A 6,151-nucleotide genomic window follows, 5' to 3' on the forward strand; every position below is an offset into this window, starting at 1 on the left:
GCATCGAGGTTACCGTGTGTTGTTAGTATTTTTAAGCGGTTGTTATCTGGGAATAACGTGCAAATGTTGCGACTGGCCAATCAGAATCAATCAAACGAGCCTGTAATATGGTTGACAAAACAAAATAACAAAACAAAATAGATAAGACCAGTGCTCGAATTGAATCACGTCTTGAATCACGTCCCCCCATTCGGCTATATATTTATATGCCGATGTAATTCCCGAAAGTTTTATTCAATTCTGAATGGATTATATATAACCTTGGGGTTGGGTTTCCTGTTCCTGCTTCCTGTTTCGTGCATCGCTGCCGGCAGCTTGTTTGTATCTGTGCTCTTATCACTTCGCTCTAATATTAGTGTATTTTATTTTCGTTAATTATTATTGTCGTTGCTAACTTATCCTGATATCTCAATAACTCTGTTCCTGTTATTTACTTGGAAGAGTCTAAACCAAAAGTGATAGTTAACTTAACGCCGTTAGCATAGCAATAGCGTGTTAGCTTGCTTTCTGTTCACACTGTGGAATATCATCTTGCCTCTGGTTTGTCTTGTGTGCTAACTGTTTCTCTTTTAAGCGAGTATACTACGATCCATCGAGCAACCTTGGTAAGTTGGAATTGCACTTCAAATCCGGTGAGTTATGGCTTCTATTCCTATTATTGTTACTTGCACCTCATGTCATATGTTTAGCTTAGCCTTCTCTGTCAGCTGCGAGGGCTTTATATGCGATAAATGCAGGGAAATAGTTAGGCTGACAGAGAAGATCTTAGAATTAGAGTCTCGCATCCAATCTTTATCTGAGGATAGTAAGAGTTTAACGACGATAGAAAACACTTTGGATGCGAGCAACATTAGCGCACACAGCTCGGTTCCGGTTGAAAATCCCCCGCAGCTGGGAAACTTCGTGACTGTGAGACGGCGTAGTCGCAGGACAAAACATCACTCGACCGTTCCGATTACAGTCTCGAACAGGTTTGCCCCGCTCAGTGACGCACCGACTGAGAAACCTGCTGAAAGTGCCCTAGTTATCGGTGATTCTATTGTTCGGAACGTTAACATAGAGGCACCAGCCACCATAGTCCAATGTTTACCGGGAGCCAGAGCGCCTGACATCAAGTCAAATTTAAATGTGCTGGCTAAGGCTAATCGTAAATTCAGTAAGATTGTCATTCACGTCGGCACAAATGATGTTCGACTCCGTCAATCGGAGATCACAAAAGATAACATTAAAGAGGTGTGTGAGCTCGCAAGCATGATGTCAGACACTGTAATATTCTCTGGCCCCCTCAATGCTTATCGTGGTGATGAGATTTATAGCAGATTATAATCACTAAATGGCTGGTTGTCTGAGTGGTGCCTGCAGAATGATATAGTTTTTATAAATAACTGGAAGAGTTTTGAGGGCAGACCTGACCTGTTGAAACGAGATGGTCTCCATCCCTCCTGGGCTGGGACTTCCATCCTGTCTAGAAATATGGCAAAAAGTCTTAATGCTAATGCTAAAACTTGACTCGCTGGGGCCCAGGTCAGGGAGCAGACAGTATGGCTTAACCAACTGTCTGCTTGCCGTCTCACGTCGCAGAATACACAAAATGTACAACATGTAGTAATCCGTTCTCCCAAACATCACAAAATAGAGACTGTGTCTGTCCCCCGGATTAGCAAACATAAAATAATGCGTAAACCTCTTGAAAGTAATTTAATAAACGTTAAACAAACTAAACATGAACAAAATACAGATAATCAACTGTTACGACTCGGATTGCTAAATATTAGATCTCTCTCTAATAAAGCACTTTTTGTTAACGATATGATAACAGATCATAAAATAGACATGCTCTGTTTGACAGAAACATGGCTAAAACCAGATGATTATATTGCTTTAAATGAATCTGTCCCCCAAGATTATTATTATAAACACGAGCCTCGTCTAAAAGGCAGAGGGGGAGGTGTCGCAGCACTTTACAATAACTCTCTTAGCATTTCCCAGAAGTCGAACTCTAAATATAATTCTTTTGAAGTCATGGTTCTTCATGTTTCAACACCTAATACTAAAGATAAAACACTTTTTAAATTGATTCTAGCTATTGTATATAGGCCTCCAGGGCACCACACAGATTTTATTAAAGAATTTGGTGGGTTCTTATCAGAACTAGTACTGGCCGCAGATAGACTCCTTGTCGTTGGTGACTTTAACATCCACGTAGATAACGTTACAGATGCCTTAGGAATGGCTTTCAAAGACACTCTTAACTCCATGGGCATTAGTCAACATGTGTCAGGACCCACTCACCTTCGTAATCATACTTTAGATTTAATACTGTCTTACGGTATAAATGTGGACGACGTTAAAATCCTTCAGCAGAGTGAAGACATTTCGGATCATTATCTGGTATTATGTTTGCTTCACTGGCCTACGGCTGCAAATAAAACTCATTGTTACAAATATGGTAGAACAATAACTTCAACTACCAAAGATGCGTTTCTCGATAATCTGCCCGAATTGTCTCAAATCATGAGAAATAACGTTGAAGATCTTGACATTACCACTGAAAATTTTAATTCCACCTTCTCGGTAACGCTAGACAAAGTTGCTCCACTACGTTTAAAGAAGATTAAAAATGGCAGCCCCACACCGTGGTATAATGAACACACTCAGGCTCTAAAGAAAGCGGCCCGAAAAATGGAGCGCAACTTTAAGAAAACTAAATTAGAGGTATTTCGTACAGCATGGAAGGATAGTATTCGAAAATACAGGAAAGCCCTAATAACTTCTAGATCCGCCTACTTTTCATCACTAATAGAAGAAAACCAGCACAACCCTAGGTTTTTATTTAACACGGTGGCTAAATTAACAAAAAATAAATCGTCAGTGACTTCTGATCCTGTATATCAGCATAGCAGTGATGAATTTATGAACTACTTCACATATAAAATCCAAGATATTAGAGAAAAAATTATAACAATGCAATCAGAAGTGAAACCCGCTGAACAAACTAACTACAGCGCCCTTAAGGAGAAAATGCAATTATTTTATACCGTAGATCAAGATGAGCTGTCTAAAATTATTAGATCATCTAAATCAACAACATGCATACTAGACCCTATACCTACAAATCTACTGAAAGAGATGCTCCCAGAAATTATAGATCCTCTTCTTGGTATTATTAACTCATCTCTGACATTAGGACATGTGCCTAAAGCATATAAGGTGGCTGTTATAAGGCCCCTTGTCAAAAAACCCCAACTCGACCCTAGAGAACTAAGGAACTACAGGCCTATATCGAATCTACCTTTCATATCTAAAGTTCTGGAAAAAGTAGTTTCAACTCAATTATGCTCCTTCCTCCAAAGGAATGACATCAATGAAGAATTCCAGTCTGGATTTAGAGCATGTCACAGTACAGAGACTGCTTTGATCAGAGTTACAAATGATCTGCTATTGGCGTCTGACCGAGGTTGTATCTCGTTATTGGTGCTGCTAGACCTTAGTGCTGCATTCGATACCATTGACCACAGCACACTCCTACATAGACTCGAAAATTATGTCGGCATTAAGGGAATAGCTTTGAAATGGTTTAAATCTTATTTATCCGACCGTTTTCAATTTGTAGCAATAAACAATGAGGTGTCACGCAAATCGCAAGTCCAGTACGGTGTACCACAGGGCTCAGTCTTAGGGCCTCTGCTCTTCGCATTATACATGCTACCTCTAGGAGATATAATAAAGCGACACGGAGTTAGCTTTCACTGTTATGCTGATGATACTCAACTTTATATTTCCTCGAAGCCTCATGAAACACAGCAGTTCCATCGAATAATGGAATGCATAGTCGATATAAAAAACTGGATGAGTAACAACTTTTTATTACTGAACTCGGACAAAACGGAAGTGTTACTTATTGGACCGAAAACTGCTATAAGTAACAACCAAGAATACTGTTTAACTATTGACGGATGTTCCATAAAACCCTCGTCGTCAGCAAAGAATCTTGGCGTTCTATTCGATAGTAATCTGTCATTTGAGAGCCACGTCGCCAACACCTGTAAAATTGCGTTTTTCCATTTTAAGAATATATCTAAACTACGTCATATGCTGTCAATCTCAGATGCAGAGAAGTTAATTCATGCATTCATGACATCAAGACTAGATTACTGTAATGCACTGTTAGGTGGTTGCCCTGCAGGCTTATTACAAAAACTCCAATTGGTCCAAAACGCGGCAGCTCGAGTTCTTACACGTACAAAAAAGTATGAACATATTAGCCCGGTTCTGTCAACCTTGCACTGGTTACCTATAAAGCATCGCGTTAACTTTAAAATCTTGCTTATTACCTATAAAGCCTTACATGGTTTAGCTCCTCAGTACTTGAATGAACTCCTTTTGTATTACAGTCCTTCACGTGCATTACGCTCTCAGGCGTCCTGTCAGTTGGTAATACCTAGAATTTCAAAATCAAGTGCAGGTGGTAGATCCTTTTCCTATCTAGCGCCTAAACTTTGGAATAGTCTTCCCTGCACTGTCCGGGAGGCAGACACACTCTGTCAGTTTAAATCTAGACTAAAGACGCATCTTTTTAATCTTGCATACACTACTCTTCCATAATATAAATCTTCTGAGGGTTTAGGCTGCATTAGTTAGATCAACCGGAACCAAAAACACAACTGATGTACTTGTTGCATCAAAGAGTACAGAACAGTACTCTACTCTCAGCCAGTCTTGTCTCATTGTTCCAAGGTTACCACAGCGAGCAGGATGCAGTTCATGGCCTGACCTGATGGTAGAGTGGAGAATGGGAAGTGGGGACCTGACAAGAGCTGAGATGATAGAGCTGGATAAAGAAGGACGCGGTCTCTTGACATGTCTTCACCACAAAACTTCAAATGTTATTAGATTATTAATGATAATCTTAAACTACAATTAATCTGTTATATTTGACCTGTGCTTCTCTCTCCTTTATCCTAAATGTGTGCTCTCACTGAGCGTGTGTGTGTGTACGTACGTGTGTGTGTGTGTGTGTCTCTGTGTGTGTTGGTGTGTGTGCGTGTTGTGTGTGTGGAGTGTTTTGTGTGTGGGTGTGTCTGTCTTCTGTGTTTTCAACCTTTTCTTGTTTTTGCAGGTACAACTTTGATTGTTTTGCTTGTAGTCAATGTGTCTCATGTACAGCTGCTTTGTAACAATGAAAATTGTAAAAGCGCTATATAAATAAAGTTGAGTTGAGTTGAGTATATAGCACAGAAACCGCACGAGCACTGCCTTTATAATTACTAAAAAGCTGTCATTCATCTTCATCGAGATCTCTAGCACCCCAGAACCAGGCCTAATAATAATTTACGCAAGGAATACAAAAGCCCCGACATGGCGTTTATAAATATAGTGGAAAGATGAAAAAAAACATCTGGAAAAGTGGAAAGAAAAAAGTAGAAGCTTCCTCTTCCCGACTGCGAGTGAATGTTTCTCCAGCTTCTGGAAGTTAGCTTCACCGGAGCGACGCCAATCAAGCAGTCTTGTCAACAATGTCCTGCGCTTAGCGGTCTTCAGACGTAGGGCGGGGCGTTTAAAATTTAAAGAGACATGACAACTAGCCCATAAACAAACTTAATATAAATTATTGTAAATAATTAATTCACGAAATTTACCATATCCATTGCATGAATTTAACCACATTTGTCATTATAATTTTTACTCAAATAAAAATATCTGAGGGACCCCCTAAGTCTATTTTTTACTGCTTATGGGAGGTCCCTAATTCCTTATGGGGGGTCCCGGATCCCCCCAGCCCCCCTTCAATTCGAGCACTGGATAAGACCCTTAAGACTTAAATTATATACAAAATAACGTTTAAAATGGATTCTCTGCATTATAAGTTGTTTAATTAATTGTAGAAACTTGTCAAGAAGATAAAGAAAACAGTATAATATCGAATTAGGGCTGCTTCAGGGGCTGTATTCAAACACAATATTTGGTTACACTTTATATTAAGATACACAAATTCATCATCAACTACTTGCTTATTAACATACTGTATATTAGTATGCATATAAAGCACATATTAATGCCTTATTCTGCATTACCTTATTCTACATCCCTTAATCCTATACCTTAACCTAAAAACTACCTTATAAACAGTAAATAGAAGTCTATTGAGGCA

The 6,151-nt window shown here is 39.3% G+C and overlaps 1 long non-coding RNA gene across 1 annotated transcript; it reads left to right on the plus strand.

Moving 5' to 3' along the window:
* Positions 1–281: 281 nt before the first annotated feature.
* On the plus strand, positions 282–4,945 carry LOC130565927 (uncharacterized). The gene is made up of 3 exons (XR_008964417.1): positions 282–317; positions 575–605; positions 4,738–4,945. It is a non-coding gene; the product is annotated as an uncharacterized LOC130565927 (long non-coding RNA).
* Positions 4,946–6,151: the final 1,206 nt, after the last annotated feature.

This window comes from Triplophysa rosa, linkage group LG15 (assembly GCF_024868665.1).
Source record: "Triplophysa rosa linkage group LG15, Trosa_1v2, whole genome shotgun sequence".
Lineage (NCBI taxonomy): Eukaryota > Metazoa > Chordata > Actinopteri > Cypriniformes > Nemacheilidae > Triplophysa > Triplophysa rosa.